Source organism: Protopterus annectens, chromosome 1.part2, assembly GCF_019279795.1.
Source record: "Protopterus annectens isolate FY-2018-M chromosome 1.part2, PAN1.0, whole genome shotgun sequence".
Classification (NCBI taxonomy): Eukaryota; Metazoa; Chordata; order Ceratodontiformes; family Protopteridae; genus Protopterus; species Protopterus annectens.
The window spans coordinates 1,165,677,785-1,165,698,034 of NC_056727.1; positions in this window are offsets into that span (position 1 = coordinate 1,165,677,785).

A 20,250-nucleotide genomic window follows, 5' to 3' on the forward strand; every position below is an offset into this window, starting at 1 on the left:
TTGTTAATGTAATATTTCCCCACCCTACCCTATTTTCACAAATTATGCCATTCCACACCAAACTGAGTATGTGTAGTCACAATTAATTCCCATGGACATTTGTCCTGTTGGTTCATACATATCTGCATGTACGCTGATGCATGTGCCCTGTTCACATATCCAAACCTGATGGCCTGTTGCCACCAATCAACCCTGCATGCTGTTGGAATGTGCACTGTTGTTCTAAATATGCATGTGTTATGCTTGCTCAATGTTCGGAATTCATGGGTGTTTGGTTAATGGGAATACTGATGCATGCTGGTACAACTAATTTTGAATGGTGTTGTTTGTTACTAACCCAAAATGCCATAGAATACTGCTAAACACAGGACAACAGGGAAGGCTTGTTCCAGTGGACCCACCTCACCCACCTCAGCTGGCGAGTGCACCTGGCACCAGTGCCCAGGCCGGGACCTCCTCCTCCAGTGGCCCTGTGCCACCTTCGGGTGGAAGTGCTGCAGGGGATGGGGCTCGTCCCCCCTCTGCAAGCGTGGCCGGAGGAGAGCCTCCACTCACCCTCTATAGGGTCTGGTCTGTGATGCGTAGTGAGATCAGGTGTTCTGTGACTGATCCCCTATGCCAGCTCGAGGCAAGAGTGGTGCAACTCACGGGTGTGCCTGCCCGTCCTATACAGCCCCCAGCACAGCCCCAGCCTGGGCTGTGAAGGCGCAGTGGTAACTGCCCATGGGTGGGGATCTCAGTTCCACTGTTGCCATCTGTGGGCTCATGGGCTCGTGATATCCAAACATCCGTCCCCGTCAATTGTGTTTACCCCCCACATGTCATACTCTGCCCCTGTATGCATCTTGTTTGTCTTGTCTGTTAACCTCCCCAACCTACCTCCCCAAATATATCTACTTCCTGTACCTCACATTCCACTCTCACCTGAAAAAAATATATAAAAAGGGCACTCTGTTCCCACAAAAAAATTACACCCCATACATAGCTGCCCAATTCGCACACATGTCCGCTGGACATGTAAATTGATAATTTTAATTGGCAGTACAACATATTTTGTTGTCCTCACCCATCTCTCAGGGGTGGAAGGTTTCAAATTTCACACCAAATTTCAACATATGCACAGCTATTGCTGATAAAGAAATGGGCAGCTATGGACCTTCCCTACATCCTTCCTGTACATCCCAAGCTTGTTTTCCTACTGTCCTACCCTCTTTGTGCCCCCTTTTTCACCACTTTCCTATTTCCCCATTTTCTTTTCTTTAAAAGAAAATAGCGCGGGTGTTAGCGGGAGTAAGCACTTTTAAGCAGTAGTCAGCGGGTGTGCGCTTGTGTGCACTTAGCTAAGCGTAGATAAGCATAGCTAAGTGTCACGCAAACTCGCGCAAACCCTCTTACAACTGCTTAAAAGTGTCTTAGTCAATCTGTATGACAAGGCCTGTAGTCTGCTCATCAGCAAAATAAAATACCCCTGTCAGTCTTGAACCCCGGAAACACTAGTCTGCATGAATTACCACTGAGCCCCAGCAGATATACAAGAACTTGGTGCTGAAAGAAATATATCATGAAATACAAGGAGTGAATGTAAAGGGAAAATAGGAAGGCCATTACACAAAGCTTGCTCTGTGTATCTTTACTGGCAATTCTTGTGGAATTGCATTACATTAGAGTGAGAAGAGAAACAGCCATGCTAGTAGGTAATAATGTTACAGTAGCACCTTACAAACACCACACAGTATCAGAGCAGGATAAACACCACCATATTTGAATAGGTAAGACACCAGACCTCCCAACTGTGACTGATTTACAAGGATGTCCCTGATTTGCAAACAACTGTTACCTGTGCCCCACTGACTCCCTGTGAAATGTACTAACAGTAGACAGAAAGGTGGGGAATCCCACGTAATGGTAACTGTCAATAAGTTAAAGTAGACACTACTTGTATGTCAGAAATGGTGTAGTAATACATATGCTCAAAATACGCCACAGTCACAACTGCAGAATATCTGAAATATATCACGGGTGTATCCCACTGATATGTACCTTTCCCTGAGGCTGGTCAAATATATACCTGAGAGTATCTGAGGCCTGAAAGTGTCAGAAATACACAGGCATATCAGCCTGATATTCATAATTGTTAGTACAATATACTTAGTTGTCATCACCCCTCTCTCAAGGGTGGAAGGTTTCAAATGTCACAGCAAATGTCGAACATATGTACAGCTATTACAGTTAAAGAAATGTGCAGCTATGGACCTTCCCTACACCCAGCCTGCACATCCCTAGCTGGTGTCCCCACTGACTTCCTGCTTCCTGCTTACAACTGTTTAAAAGTGCCTTATTCACTATGTATGACAAGGCCCTAGTACTGCTCAGTAGCAAAATAAAATACCCCTGTAAGTGTCAAATCCCAGACCTTGGGCTCACCAGACTGCATGAAGTGCCACCAAGCCACAACAAACATATAAGAACTTAGTGCTGAAAGAAATATATCATGCATTACAGGGAGTGAATGTAAATGGAACATAGGAAAGCCATAGCAACACATTCCAGTAAAGACAAATATCAGGCATTCAAGGAGTGAATGTAAAGGGAAAATACAAAAGCCATAGCAACACATTGCAAGAACAACTATTGTATGCCAGTTAATCCTCAAATCCCACAGGTAAGTACATACTCCCATGTAAACAGTGTTAGCATTAGCAGGTGTGAGTTAACATACACACTGAGAAGAGTGAACTGGAAGAAGCAACAGTCAGGTTTTAGTACAACATGCATTTCAGTGGCTACAACACAGCGTTAGATATGAGAGATATACCAACCTTCTGACTCACACAACAGTGTCCACAGCAAACCAGCATGGTCCTCACCTTGCAAAACTGAAAGGCCTACGCCTACCTAACCTATCATTTTATAGCAGTGTCTTGAAATCACAGTGAGAACTGCAATTACCACACAGCAGGCTGCATGCAATTACTAAATGCTGGCCACCAACTGGTACAGAGGCCATCACATGCACATGTGCAGATACCTACAAAAGCAGCCTGTACTGCCAGTCCACACATGCAATAATATCATTGCAGCAACTGGAGGGAGAGAGAGAGAGAGAGAGAGAGAGAGAGAGAGAGAGAGAGATAGACAGATAGAGAGACAGAGACCAAAAAAAAAATAAAAAGCAAGCCAGCAAGCAAGCCAGCAAGCAAGGCAGCAATCAAGGCAGCAAGCAAGGCAGCAAGCAAGCCAGCAAGCAAGACAGCAAGCCAGCAAGCAAGCCAGCAAGCCAGCAGAAAAATGCTGTCAGAGACAAAGGTAATGTAAACTACATAATCTAATAATCTACATACTGTGAACCCTCCATATGTGTTAGCAGTCTGTATCTATATGTATATGCAGATGAGCATAGGGCAAGGGACATACTGCAACTGTTAGTGAAGGCTGGACATACATATGTAGTTGAAGGTTGCTATGTGCACATATCAATGTAGGTTGTAGTGTATGGCATTGAAAACAGCATGCAGTGCAGGTATATGTCATGTGGTGGTGAACTTCTGTGGGACTGAGCCAGTGAGGCCTGCTACAGCTATACTGCCTGAGGACAGCATAATGCATTATGCACAACACTGTGCAATATCATTACAGAATGGTATGTTGCACAACTGTTTCAGAAGTAATATTCCCACCATGAAAGGTGGGTAGTCTATGTGACTACATGTGCATGTATATGTACAGCAATGGATGTTTAGAAGTGTGTGTATGTATATATATATATATATATATATATATATATATATATATATATATATATATATATATATATATATATATATATATATATATATATATATATATATATATATACATATACATATATGTAGATATGTATATATATTTACATATATATATATATATATATATATATATATATATATATATGGATATGTATATATTGATATATACATTTATATGTAAATGTATATGTATGTATATATATATATATATATATATATATATATATATATATATATATATATATATATATATATATATATATATATATATATATATAGATATATATATAAAGAGAGAGTAAGAGAGGGGGACATGGGGGCAGATGTACTGCAACAAGTGCCTGGTGACCAAGGCATGGACTGAACACCAGTGTTGATACTGCAGTATCATACCCCATTCCAAAACATGTTACCCACTAACTACCACATAGGTGGTTGCCCGCCTACCACTGGAGGTGTCAGAAAGGAACATGGGACACAGGTGTACAATAGCCTCCCCTTTGATATCTACAGCGGCACACTAGTCTTGCAATCCCTGTACATGGTACGTGTCATCACAAAACGTGTGTCAGCTAGGGAAATGTAAGTCAGTGTACCCCTCTACACCTTACAATGTCCTATGCAGTATGTACCTCCCATGAGAACTACAGCAAGTGGAAAGGCCACAGACATACCTAACAAAGACTGATGCCCTCAAACACATTCCCTATGCAGACTGACTCTCAAAACCACAGCTAGAGTGCCTTGCATACTTCCTACACAGAGATTACCACTGCTGGACATACACAGTTATGTCGCACCCACACCAGTTGGCCAACCATCATGGCAACACCACACAATCCGTCCAGCCTACATGACCTAGGGCCCTAATCCTTGTCACCGCACTAAACAGCACATGCTGGAGGTACAGGTTTCTATCACAAATATGCCATACCCTGGAGTAAACCACCCAGCATTAACAAACAAGGCTCCTTATTAGTAGATGTCATACATACCCCTGGCGAATGTTATGAAGATAGGTAATATGCCCTGTGAGTCACCTCTGTTTAACCGTTTCACAGGAGCAAGTAAAATCACATTACATGTGTCCCAAAGGCAGGGTAGCATATGGCTAGGCTGCCCTAGGCCCAGGGCCAATAGCATAGTACCTACCTATGACACAATGCACACACACAAGTACTCAGTGCAATACCAGCTATGTGACGTTGAATGAGTGTGACACTGATTGTGTGCAAGGTCTGTAAAGGTGTGATAGCTTAGTGTGAGTTCGTGTCTGTCATGGTAGTTGGTGTCCTTGGTGTGAGGCCAGAGAAAGATGTGTCAGTTATCGGGATGCAAACATAGTAGATTGGCATATGTTGTGCTGTACTTCCCTGTGTACAACTGCGGTGTCCCATCGTAGGCAGAAGCAATGCATGTATGCTCAGTAAGTGTTACTGCTGTTGAATCCAGCTCACATATGAACTGTTGTACTACCTGATGTTGTAGGCCTAAACACTGCAGTATGGTGTATGTTCACATTCCCTGGTAACACTGTCTGGTGTGTTTCCTGTAGTCTGCACAGATTACATACCTCATGCATAGGTATCTGTAAGTAGAGGTACACAGTACTATAAGGTACACAGTTAATGCTCATCTGTGTTGTCATACATTTGTGTGTTGTATGTATGTATAATGTGTGTGTAATGATGCCTGCACCATGGCCACAATCACGTGTGTTACAGGGTATGTGTGTGTACCTGGCAGCATGTATACTCTGTGACAGCAGTATGCTGGCTATAGTAACAACTGTGCACATATGTCAGGTAGGGGTATGGCATCAAAGACTAGGGTGGGTTACCGCTGAAACTGTAAATGTGCATTACATTCATTGCACGGGATGACAATATTCTTCATCCATTAGCTTGATACATACCCCCAGTGTGAGGTTGTGCATTGTATCCCACACAGTGTGCCGAGTGCTTGTGTATACTAGTTTGTTGTATGGAGTGTGGCAGGCATTGTCAGACAGTTGTGGGCTGAGCACTGATATGTGGTATTGAACATGTGTATCCCCTGATAGAGAGACAGATGCTATATATGGCAGTTATATCAGTACATTAGAATATTAAGTGTGCCACATGACTTGCTCACATATTTTTCTTTTCCTTCCAGGGTGATGGTGCATCAGCGAAACCCACCTTATACAGCAGCAGAGGATCAGGAGATCCACCAGAGCCTGGTGCAGAATTACTGTGTGCTGTTTTCCAGGACCAGCCAGAACCAACATGAGAGGGCTGCACTGTGGCAAGATCTTGTCCGTCGGGTAAATGACATAGGCATGCATAACCGGACATATGAGAAGGTATGCCATGACTGCAGTGATTTAATTAGACATGTCCGGCAGTGTGCGTCTGATATCCACAGACAACAGCTTGCCACAGGTGGTGGGGTACCTATCCACCCCCCCCTCACCAGTGTGGAGGAGCACCTCCTAAATGTTGTGGCTCCAGGCCAACAAGAGCAACATCCACAAACATGTGTCATCATGGAGGCCAGAGCCACCCAGCATGTTGAAATGGAGCGTGCAGGTAACATGCCATATCTGTAGTTGACTGTTCTCTGTACTGGTAGTTTATGCATGTGAGAGATGTGTAATGTTTGTGTAACTGTTAACCTGCCTATTCTTCTGCAAGATTGATATTCTGAGCATAATCTGTACACCTGTGAAAGCCACCTGTTGTACTACTGCACTTTATCATACTCACAGTATCAATGGCACAGTTGTGGCCACTGGCAATCACTCTCATATTTTTGCAGGTCCCTCTGGAGTGACAGCAAGGCAGCCAATCCATGCTGGTGAGTGTGTAATAACAATACTATTGCTAATGACATGTGCATGTCATATGGAGGTGTAGTCTGTGCACATGTAACACACCTACGCATAATGCATGCTGTGCATGTTTGCTGTGAGACTATGCATATCCCGTTATTCTCAATAGCTGCCTCACTCACATGCAATGCACAGAGCATGACACACATGTGTGGCAACACAGTACTGGACATTGTATAGGCATACCTGATACACATGTACACAACACACACATGTTTGGCATACACACTACACCTTAGCCTGCTACACATGTCCAATTATGACACCTGCTGTATGGCCAACCTTCAGTAGCCCACCTATCATCTACGCAGCACACATAATATACCTGAGGGATAGAGGCCTATCATGTCTTTGTGCAACAGTCTTGAACAAATAATACATTCATGTTAGGCAATGCTCACTATTGGCCACCTTACTAACCCATGTAATAAGTGGCTGTGTAATTGTGGATGTAGTCATGTTACTGTACATCAGGTACAGCATGCTAGCTGCCTGTCTGGCACACATTATTATTGTTGACTGACCACAAGAAGCATGTTGATCATGGCTCACGTTACTACACCACATCCAGTTCCGCCGACCACAAAAGTACACATAGCAGTCATTGGGTAGCACCGTCATGTGTTTTGTGTGTGTGTGTGTGTGTGTGTGTGTGTGTGTGTGTGTGTGTGTGTGTGTGTGTGCAAATATATGCACCCACAGCTTGTAACACTTGCACAACATTGTTATGTCCTTGTACACATTGTGTCCCAGGGTGAAGACAATCACTGAACAACTACACACAAGCATCAAGTACATGTATACTGTTATTAACAAGGGCTGTCTACACTTGCACTGCATGTTCCTGTGCAACACATAATCTGCATGCTGACACATGTGCAGTGATGTTTTTCCTTGTGATACTGTCACCCAAAACAGTATTGTGCATGTGTTGGAATAAAGGTGTGTCTGTGTCTATATCTGCTGTAATGAGGAGAGTGCCTGTGTGCTTGTGTGCCTGTGTGCCTGTGTGCTTGTGTGCCTGTGTGCTTGCGCGCCTGTGTGCTTGTGCGCCTGTGTGCTTGTGTGCATGTGTGCATGTGTGCATGTGTGCATGTGTCCATGTGTGCATGCGTGCATGTGTGCCTGTGCACCTGTGTGCTAATATCGTGTACACATTTGTAAACTGTGTTTCCTATCTTCTTCTCACAGGTTCTGATGTTGCTCTGGTGGAGTGCAGCAGGGAACCTGAAGCCACTGCTGGGGATAGTGATTATGATGATACATGTGTAATGGCACAGGGAGGTGTGACAGGGTCTGTCATTGGTCAGCCAATTGACACTACACAGCAGTCAACCCCATCAATGTGCACAGTCATCCTGCCTATACATCCATTGTCACCAATGTCCTTAGCTGAGGGACAGGATACAGTGGGCATTGACCAGGGTAGTGTGGTATCATTGGCACATGCATCCCCTCACAGCAGCTATGGCCAGATTCCTGACATGGTACCACACAGGCAGATGTCCAGGGGTTCTCGTGGGAGCATCTGTGGTCGTACTGCCCCTGTCAGACGTGCCCACAGAGGTCTTTCAACCTCAGCTATGTTCCGGGCTGTAATGCAGGCACAGGCACGTATGGAATGGTACATCAGACAGGGTCTGAGGGAGCTTAGAGCACATCACACCGCTATGAATGACACTATGTGTGATGTTGCATCTGCCATCTGTAACATCAGCGAGGTCATTGATAGACGTTGGGGGGACATGTTAGATCTCTTCCACAACTACATGTCCAGGAGCCAGGACAGTGCAGGACAGTTGAGGCATTGATGTGGACGTATGCCAGCAACATTATCAGCTGGCAGTCATCGCAGAAGACAACAAACTCGCAGCCACTCCCATAGTGCCAGTACCAGCCCCAGCAATGCTGGGTGTGTGCTGTCATTAGACCATCTGAGAAGACCACATGCACGTGGCTCTGGACAGTCCCAGCAGGGACATGTGTCCATCAACAACTCACTGCTTCTGATGACAGTACCCAGTCTGGCTTAGTACCTGATACTGTCCGTAGCACCCTTGCCAGGCACAGGTACCATGTCCGTGGCCAGAGATAGTGATCTGTATGACTTGGCAGGTACAGTCTGTGGCTGTTCGCAAACACCCGAATAAGGCAGCCACGTGGTGGAACTGTGTGCATGCATACACACACACATACATAATGCTAACACCTAGGGCTAACACATACACGCACACATTGCAGCAACATTGCCCCATGTTGTACTGTTGTCCCTCACTAACACACACACACACACACACACACACATACATGTCAATTGGATGTGTCAATGGCAGACTCTGGCAAACCAAGTACACACCCTGCGCATATGATGAAACTGTGCCATCTCCTGCCATCTGTAACATTGATGCAGGAACAGGGTAGCATGGTGCTGATGCACAGGGTGACTACATAGCACTGTAGTAATATTATCATGTTGTTAACAGTACAGTATAATGATATTGTTGTGGGTATATTTGAGGATGCATGATGCATTACCTATGTTTTTCATTGCAGTTTTGTATACACCACTGTTAATTCCCAAAGCATACTGTCTGCACATGTGCCACATGGCTGTTGTGTGTACCTGTGCCTGCATGTGTTGGGGTGTGGACAGCACATGTGTGATGTTTGCAGCACTGAGTTGCAGGTGTACATTTGTGAACATGGTTAGCATGGAACATGGCATGGTTTGACAGTATGCTGTGAGTGATATGGTTTCCAAATGTCAATGGTCTGCATTCTGGTAGCATACACAGCTTATATAGCCTGATATTCAGTGGTTATGACATGGTGTCTCCTCAACTGATACACAGATGTAGGAACCTGGTGTCAGTGATATCCCTGCAGTACTACACTATATTCTTACTGAGCTACACACATCCCTGGGAACAATAATCATTGACATATAGCAGTCTCACGTACATGCCAACACACTACAGATATGTCCATCCACGACTGCAAATACATACAGTGGCCTACAATGCATTCTACACATGACACACCTAACTACCACAAGGGTATCATACGGACAGATACCTGCTTTCCAAGCCATGCTGTATTGCTGTAACGCAACTGTGGCATTGGCATCGGCATGTAGTTAACATAATATTCCAACAGTATCATGTAGGTGGTAGCACCCATCATGTAGAACAGGTAATGGTGTGTACATGTGGACAAGTGTTATCTTGTCTTTCCTGTGATATTCACATTTCCAAAGGTATTCTGCAGTCCCTCAGTGTATCACCTAAGCAAGAAGGTGTCTGTATGCATATCGGCAACAGTTGCCATACACCTACACTGGGTGCCCATCACTCACAGACTTTGCTGTGTTTTAACATGTCTGACATATACTCCAGACATGAACCCTCAACCACATTAATCTATCAAAGCTTTCATTTTTGTGTGTCACATAGTTGGCCTAGGACACAGATCACTGCAGTAGCCTGAATTGTCACCAACATACATGTATGGCCTAAGGTCTGGTAAGCTGCGGCACATGCTGGCAAAGGTAACAACTCTATTCATATGGGGCAGGCTTCACACATAAGAACTTTTAAAGGTCACAGGTAAATATCTGTATGTGGCACACACATACCTGATGTCTGCATTGAAATTACTGTTATAATAATATGTCATACAATAATAAAAGCAAAACACACAACACATTGACAAACTGTGTGACAAATGCACACATGGCATTTGGAGGATTCAAACCCCTACCTAACTATGTTATGATATTTGAGAAAAACACATTAGCACAGCACGCTTTTCACATTACTGGATGATTTCTCTTCTCCTGCTGTATTTATTGGGTGCTGACATCATCAGTCTTTCCAAAGAGGAATGTACATCTTTTAGTGTGTTATCCCAGTCTTCAAAAAGGCCATTCTTTTTACAGAGAATTGCATACATATACACCCCCCCAACACACACAGCATTTGCAAGATTCAAACACCTACCTAACTATGTTATGATACTTAAGAGAGCCACATTAGCACAGTGTGCTGTTCACAATCTTGGACAATTTTCCTTCTCCTGCTGTATTTATGGGGTGCTGACATCATCAGTCTTTCCAAAGATGAATGTACATCTTTTAGTGTGTTATCCCAGTCTTCAAAAATCCATTCCTTTCAAAGAGAATTGCATACATACACATCACCCTATCTAATTATGTTATGATACTTGAGAGAGATGCATTAGCACAGCACGCTATTCACATTACTGGATGATTTCCCTTCTCCTGCTGTATTTATAGGGTGCTGACAACATCAGTCTTTCCAAAGAGGAATGTACATCTTTTAGTGTGTTATCCCAGTCTTCAAAAAGGCCATTCCTTTCACAGAGAATTGCATACATACACCCCCCACAGACACACACAGCATTTAAACCCCTACCTAACTATGTTATGATATTTGAGAGAGATGCATTAGCGCAGTGTGCTATTTGCATTACTGTATTCTTTTCTTTCTCCTGCTGTATTTATAAGGTACTGACATCATCAGTCTTTCCATAGAGGAATGTACATCTTTTAGTGTGTTATCCCAGTCTTCAAAAAGGCCATTCCTTTCACAGAGAATTGCATACATACACACCCCCCGCAATTTATAGGGTGCTGCCATCATCAGTCTTTCCAAAGAGGAATGTACATCTTTTAGTGTGTTATCCCAGTCTACAAAAAGCCATTTCTTTCACAGAAAATTGCATACATACACACCCCCCTACCTAACTATGTTATGATACTTGAGAGAGATGCATTAGCACAGTGCGCTATTCGCATTACTGGATGATTTCTCTTCTCCTGCTGTATTTATAGGGTGCTGATATCATCAGTCTTTCCAAAGAAGAATGTACATCTTTAACTATCCCCTCAGTATGGGGGTTAACAATATCTGTGCATTAACAGACGCCTAGTTCAGGGTCACATATGCACACTGGCACTGACAGGTTATGTTCTAAAGAATGCTTTGTGAACACAGGACTTGTAACACACAACACAAGTAGGGGGGTGTATCCATATACATCACAGATACACACACCTCTGGGTTGGTACCACTGCACTAAGCATGACAGGCCATACATATACAACTACTATTGTGCAAAACTCCCTTTTGGTTTGGTGTGTAGTTCAGACCACCCCCCCATACCCAGTAAACACACTTGGCTTTCCTGGGAACAGTGTAGGATATGCAGGTCTTCACACACACCATTATAGTGGTTGACTTCAGGTACACAAATATTGACTGGGGATACTACTCAGGCCCTTAACAACATCACCCTACAGTCACTACAATTTGTGAATCCATGTGCTATGGCACAACCAGTCACCACACCCACAAGGGGGAATACGTATTGGACCTGATCATCACCAACATGGGGACTCTATGTTCCACACCAGAGGTAGAACTGTCATTGTTAAGATCAGACCATAAACAACTTTCCCTGGACATCCATATCCTGTCCCCACCCCCAGCCAAGGAAATCACTGTAAAGAATTTCTCAAAAGCAGACTTTGCACTTGTGAAGACTGGGGTGGAATACTTCAAAGGCCCAGTGCTGGAGGATAATACAGCCCAATCTGCAGAATCCTTTTCAAATGCATTGTATGAGCACCTGCAGGTATGCATTGATTATGCTATCCCAAATAAAACCATGACTCCTCCAAAACAGGAGACCTGTCTGGTTGACCCCAGCCATATATAAGCTGTACAACAGAAGGAGGAAGCTACTACATAACAGAGCAATATCCCACAGACCCACATAGATCATAACCTCTCATTTGCTAATCACATTGACAGAGTCATTGCAAAGACCTTTATATACCCCTCCTTATCACATGGATGTTTGCATGTAGATCATGGGAGGTCATTGTGGCCCTCTACTAGTCACTCATCAGGCCCATGTTTGACTACAATGCCCCTTTTGGGGTGTACCTTACCCAACAACTGCGGCAACTACAGTGAACACAACAGTACCTCCCCAAGAGGATCATGGACTACACACAGATGTCCTATGCAGCTCAACTAAAGGATCTCCAGCTCTACTCAGTTGCTTAACGCCTACTCAGAGGTGATCTATGCCTGATGTATGCAGCCATTTCAAACCCAGAAGTAATGGACATGCTCCACCTCATAACATCCAAGACCCTTAGAGCTACACACTCCAGGGACTTAAACCTCAGCACAACACTAAATAGGACATGCTGCAGGGACAAATTCATTACCCAGAGGCTCCCCTTACTCTGGAATTGAATCCCAATTAAAGTTAGACATAGCCCCTCACCAACCCTCTTCCAGCGAAATACAGCCGCATGGATGGGAAACTGCAATTTTACCACTGGGATCTCCACTGTGTCCCTGCTTGACAGAGGCACAGCAAACTAGCCTTAAAGGGTGCCTTCTGTGACCTACTTTACAGAGGCACAGTAGGCTACTCTGCTGGGCAGGTGGACGCCAAATACACTCTGCCTAGGCTTATGAATTCCCTAGGGCAGACAGCCTAGTATTGACCTCTGCACCTATGTTTATGTTCGGGGTGCACAATATTTGTTGCTGCTACTGTTTGCAGTTCTTTATTGCCATAGCTTTCCCATTTTCTATGAACAACTTGTGTATCTGCGTAACATATTTGATCATGACAGGGTTCCAGTATATTAATATATGTGTCTGTTGTCATTTAACTTTGTGCACAGGGCAGATTGCTGGATCATGGGAGGTTCCTGGATTAACACACACAACTGCCAGATATGTGTGACTGACTGCTATACTCAGACATGGCCTAAGTGTGTGAGCATGCCCAGTTCAGGCTTTCCATTGTTTGTTGCCTGACATATGTCATTTATCCAAGTGTGTGAGCATGCCCAGTGTGACCTTTCCATATGTTGTGATCTGGAGTCCACTACATTTCTGGTTGTGTGTGAACATGACCAATATTGACATTTATACTGTGTGTGTTGGAAGTCATGTTGTGTTCTTACTGCCAGACTCCTTTGTGTCATAACTCAACAGGGATTATGCTGTGCCTGCAGGGTTTCCATGTGATAGTTTGCAAAGACTTGGCAACATTCTCTCATACTGGCTGAACACTACAATACTGTCATGGTGTAAGGTTCAGAACTTTTACAATGGTGCACAGTATCATGGTTTTGAGTACCATCACTGCTTTAAATGTTCATACTGAGCAGACCAGACTGGTTAAGGGCCAGTTGGGCAGCTATGAGCATGTTGCATTTTGTTCAGCTATGGCCTACTTAAACCAGGCTTGTCAGACATTGCTGTGTATTCACCAACTTGGGTGGACATTGCCAAACATTACTCCACATTGACCACAGTTGTACTAGTTGGTGTGTGTGATTCTGTTCATAGGTTCATACTAGGCTATCTGCCATAGGGCATTTATAATCCTAGTCAGAGTGTGTTTGGCTTTCAACACACATTTTAAGTGGAGTTTGCCATGACATTTTTCAAGGTTAGTATACTGTGCCTCTGTCTAACAGTGACATAGAAGTGATACCCAGGGTAAACCTACAATCTCCCATCTACTCATCAAGATTCCTCTTGAAGAGAGTCAATGAGGGACTCTGGCTAACCTGGAGTGGGGGTTTACTCAAGAGTGGGGCGAGCCTCTGGGTTATGAATCTGTCACTCCAGCATGTCCTATTTATTTCAGTCCTGAGGTTCAGGTCTCTTGAGTGCATAGCTTGATGGGATTCTGAGTTTCCAAGGTGCAGCATGTCCATTGATTCCAGGTTGGACATGGCTTTATACATCAGACACAGATTGCCTCTGGGCAGGCGGTATGCCACTGAGTGGAGCTACAGTTTCTTTAACCGGGCAGCGAATGGCATGTGTTTGAGCCCTTTGATCCTCCTGGTGAGGTACTTTTGTGGTCTTTCCAGCTTTTCCAGTTGTCTGATAAGGTACATCCCACAAAGGGCATTGTACTCAATTATGGGCCTGATGAGGGATGAGTTAAGAGGCACGATGACCTCCCCTGATGTAGATGTGAATACCTTCATGATTAGGTGGGCTATATGAAATGTTTTTCTAAACACTTTGGCCACGTGGTTATCGAATGAGAGATTGCTATCAGCTTGGATCCCCAGGTCCCTTATCACTTCTTCCATACTTAATGGGTTACCACCTATGTGGTAATTTGTGGGAACTTCATTTTTGACAAAGGGGAGGACTATACACTGTTTTGCATTTAGCTAGAGGACATGGCTCTGGCACCAGTTGTCTGTTTCTATGAGGCCCTTTTGTAGGATGCTTGTGTCAGCTGGGGGGTCGATTATGGTGCTCAGTTTGCAGTCATCTGCAAACTTGTTCACCAACAGTCCTTTTGTGTTGGCCTGTACCTCTGAGAAAGATATACCAAACAAGGGAGGTCCCAGGACTGAGCCTTGTGGGATGCCACTTGTAGCTGGTTTGGGGTCTGACATGGCTCCAGCATTTCTGACCATGTGGGTTCTGTCCTTGAGCCAGTTTGCAACCCATCTAGTGACATAGGGGTTTATATTGAAGCTGGTGATCTTATCTATGATGACCAAGTGGGGTACTGTATGGAAGGCTTTTGCGAGGTCCAGGTAGGCTGTGTGGACCACCTTCCCCTCGTCAATGGCCTTGGTGACTGTTTCAAATGACTCAACCAGGTTTAAGAGGCAGGATCTGCCCTTAACAAAGCCAAACTTGGTAGGATCCAGTGTCTGTAGGTCCCCAATATGTTTATTTCTGAGGTCCATGATGATCTTTCCATAGCTTTGCAGACCAAGCTAGTCAGGCTTCTGGGGTGATAGTTTGCAGTATCCATTGAGGCACCACCTTTGTGGAGAGGGACCACTGTTGCTGTACACTGCTCTTTGGGTACATATCCTGTGGTAAGGCTGAGATTGAACAGTGATTTTAGGTTTGTGTTCAGTTCTTCTTGGGGTTCATGTTGGACACAGCCCAGGACACCGTCTGGTCCCATTGATGCTGTGTGTTTTGCTTTGGAGAGGCTGGCTGTTACCTGAGCATCTGTGATGTCAGGGGGCCAGCACTCTGCTGGGATAGATATTTGCCCTTTTGGTGGGGGGGGGGGTTTGCACTGAACCTGTCAGCTCAGATGTTGGCAATGTCTGTGGGTTGGTGTATTGTTTGTCATTTTGGACTACTTCTGAGCATATCTGGGGATTCCCACACAGGTTCCTACCATAAGTAAAGAATGCCTTGTGATTATCCTTGATGTCCTGTACAATTTTTATCTCAAAGATGGCCTTAGACGATCTTATGTGTGGCCATAGTTTTTCAATAATACTGATCAGAGATGCCTTCCCTTTTTGGGATTTTGATCTATCATATAGTAGCTTCCTCCTTGTATTGTATGGTTTGTTTATGGCTGGGGTCCACTGGACAGGATGCCTGGCTTTGGAGGATTGGGTCTTGGTTTTATTTGGGATTGCATGATCCATGCATTCCTGAAGGTGTTCATAGAATGTGTTTATAAAGGGTTATGAGGTCTGGGCCATATTTTCCACAGGCACAGGGGCTGTGAAGGATTCCACCTCAGTTTTGAGGAGTGTGACATTTGCTTTAGTGAATAATTTTCACTGTTTTTTTCTGGCCATGGGCTGGGTATAGGATGTGAATATCCAGTGAGATTACTCTCTGGTCTGATCTTACCAGTGAGGGATACACTTCTGGTCTTGGGCATAGAGTCCCTATGTTGGTGATGATCAGGTCCAGTATGTTTTCCCCTGTTGTGGGAGTGGTATCAAGTTGTTCCATAGCATTTTGGTTTATAAATTCTGGGAACCTTTGGGCTAGGGTGTTGGGGCTAGGGTAATGCTCCCAGTCTATGTTTGGGTAGTTGAAGTCGACCAATATAATGGTGTTTGGGGAGACCTTCATATTTTCATGTGTTCTCCATTCAGCCAAGTGTGGTTCCTGGGTTTAGGAGAGTGGTCTGTAGCAGGCTATGAACTGGAAGGTGGTTTTAGCCACTGTTAGTTGCACATGGATAGTCTCCGATGCTTCATGCTGTCCCACCAACCTGGGGGTGTGGGTATCTTAAATATTGATACTCACCCTCCCTTTGTAGTTTGTTCCATGTTTTGCAGCTGTAAAGCATGGTATGAGGTGTAACCTGTTAATGCTAGGGTGCTCTTGGGAGCCTTGAACCAGGTTTCTGTTACTGCACAGATATCAACATTCTCCATGCTGAGGAGAGTTTGGAGTGCATGCATCTTGCAGTTTAGACTTCTGTTTTGAGCCTTACCTAAAAAAGGCACTATGGGGGTGACAAGAGCCTTTGGCAATATCCAAAAGGCCACAGGTGATAGGTGAACTCCATCCCTAGCGAAGCATCATGTCTTGTTGAGCATGTCATCCCAGGCTGACAGGCATTGTATCCCCTTTCACTGACACCAATACTTAAGCCAATTGTTGTAATTGATCATCTTGTCTTCATATTGTGGCCTCATGTTTGGTGAGGGTAGGATGATACTCAAGGTCATCAAGTTTGCATATACTACATGGTGGTAAATGCTGTTTAGAACTACATTACATTGCTTAACACATGGCAATCATGCCTCAGGTGGTGCTGCAGGGCTGCCTACATCAGATGCACATACTGCACACCCTATACATGTTTGGAAACAGGTAGTGTCAAGTTAGGCATCCCTTTTTACTATATGTGCGAGTCAGAGAGAGGTATCATTTCTAGGGTTCCTACTGAGCCAGTGTATGTGCTATGCATTGCCTCTTTGCCATGGCCAAGGCATACTGGGCATGCCTCCTTCTGCCTACTGGGGCAGGCTCAGGTTGTTCCTCCTCCGAGTCATGCTCTGCCTGTGCTGGCCTTGGCACTGGTGGGGGGCTGTTTGGCCCAGGCCTATGCTGGTCCTGCTGCAGCTGTTTTCACAGAATCATATTATGTAGCATAGCACATACCATGACAATTTGGGTACATGTAGTTGGTGAGTATTACAAGGCTCCACCAGATGTGTCCAGGCACTGGAACTGTGACTTGAGCAACCCAAACACATGCTCAATTAAATTTCGTGTTTGTGCATGTGCCTCATTATGGCATTCCTGTTCAGGTGTGTGTGCGTTTCTGATGGGTGTCATCAGCCACGGCTCCAGTGCATAGCCAGCATCCCCCACTAAGTGAACATGTGGGATGTCCCCACTGGCAAATGTCTGGTACAGCTGCATCAGATGCCAGATATAGGAATCATGGTAGCTTCCAGGGCAGCCAGCACACACATTCATTATTATGCCCTGGGCATCACACATGATCTGGCAGTTGATGGAGGGGAAGCCCTTGTGATTAATGTAGACCCTACCCCGCTCACCTTGGTTTCCACTGGGGTGGGTTCCCCTCTGTTGGTTCTGTGCATGAGGCATGGCCTGCACAGCTCAACAATTTGCTGCAGGAGGTCTCTGTCCACTCTATAGCACTCCACTATCTCCAGCTCATGTAACCCCTGGTAGGTGACCCTGGGCCTGTACTCTCTTCTCCGTCTCTTCACTGTGGGTTGTCCGGCAGCATTTGCATTGTCACCACCCTCAGCATGTTGCATATGTCACCTTATAGCAGCAATGGCAGCCAATAGCATTTTTGTCTGAGTGTAGCTTTTTCAGTTTTCACTTCTAGTAGCTTACTCCAGTGTTGCAGTGTTTCTTGAGAGAAACAAACTGCACTGGTGCTTGTAGAGTTTTAAGTGCTGGGATGGGCTAGTGTTCTGCCTCTGTAATTGCCTGATTCTGATTGTTTGCACCTGCTAGCTCTACTAGTATTTCCTGGTAGCTTCCTACTATTTATTGTGCTTCCTTTTTCCTTCTGTTTCCTCGGGGGAGCGACGCGCATTCAAGTGGAAACACACTCAAAGCAGCTCACACGCACACACACATGCTTAGACGGACTAAAACTTGCTTATTCGGGTTATAACGCATGCACACCAGCGCAAACATGCTTACAGGTCTTCCATCAGCCTTATACATGCTTACTCCAGCTTAAACTCGTGCACTCACGCTTTCACACGTGCACTCTGTCTTACTCTTGTTCACAGGCGCGCACACACACGCATACCCGCTCAGCAAGAAACTTTGGTGTTTTCCACAGTATACACCTTCCATTTCTTGGCTTTCCCTAGCCTACCTGTTGACACACCTCTTTCCATGATGTCTGACAGCTAACACATGCCACTGTGCTCCAATGAGCTTCACTACTTTCATACATACCCACCTTGTGATGTCACCTATCTCCTACTCTGTTCCTCCCCATATCCTACTCCTACACTCCACTGACTGTGCTCATTTGCTATGTAAAAGTGTGATTCACTATCCTAACACTCATTTACATAGGATTGCCTACTAATGCTTGGTTACATGTCTTAGACTGGGCTTCTCCCCTTAGCAACCTCTACTCGGTGGCCATGTTGTCTTCAGCCTGCTATTCCCTTACATTGTCATTTAACAATTTTCATAAATTCCATGTTTGTGGCTTTTATTGTCTTATTTTATGATTTTTATAGTGCACCCCATTTGCGTGGCTGCTGCGCTTAAACATCGAACTCGAAAACAAAAATCTTTTTATTTTAATTTTGCATCGGGGAAACTTTCCAATGGCCATATATTTGGTCATTGGCATGCTTCCTCAACCATATGCAACCTTTATTTGGAGGTGACAAGGCTCCATTGTGCTATTTGCAGAACAGTACTCAGTTGTCAACTGAGTACATTTCTGCAGCTAACACGTCTCCTACTCGGACAGGTTTGTGCTTCCTGGATTGCAAATTTACCTCATTTGCATGCCTTTCGGCTGCAAGTGAGGTAATTTGCATATCCCAGTCCTGTCCGTGTAGGAGACATTTTAGGAGCTCTCTTACATGCCCCTACAGGCTGTTCCTGGATCGCTCTTCGGACATGATGGCTGCATAGAGTCTTACTCTACTCGTAGACTCCGTGCAAGCCATCGTGAATCCGGGGCAGTGTGTAGTCCCTGTGTATGCTAAGAAATCAGCCACTACAATAATTCTATGAACAGATGCATAAATATGGAATTAGAGTTATCCCCTGTAAGCATGTCTTGGACCTGGCTTGCTGAATGCTGCCCACAGGAACCCACAAGTGCATGGCATCAAGAAGGTATCTGCATGATGAATAGCAGGTGTGGTAATCATGTAAATTAGGCATTTCAGAAACAATGAGCTGAGCTCTAAGTAGCATAATCATTACACTCAGCCAAGTGAATCTGTGTGAGAGACAGAAGGAAGAAACCTGTGTAGCTTAGAATTTGATTCCTGCATAAGGTGAATTGGAAAAGCTTTCTTCAGCAAAAAATATATCTACTTGTATGAGGTAAGTGCTACTTCTTACAACTCCATTCATTTGTATTACTATTGCTTTTAACTGCTATTCAACTGTTGAGAATAAAAGATAATAAGTCTATCAATAATTTTAAATATGCCAGCCAAGGTGTATTGAGAGGGGGATGAAAAGGTACAGTAATTACAGGCTGTAGGACTATTATGCTTGTTAGGAAACTCATCCATGAAATTATACTCAGAGCACCATT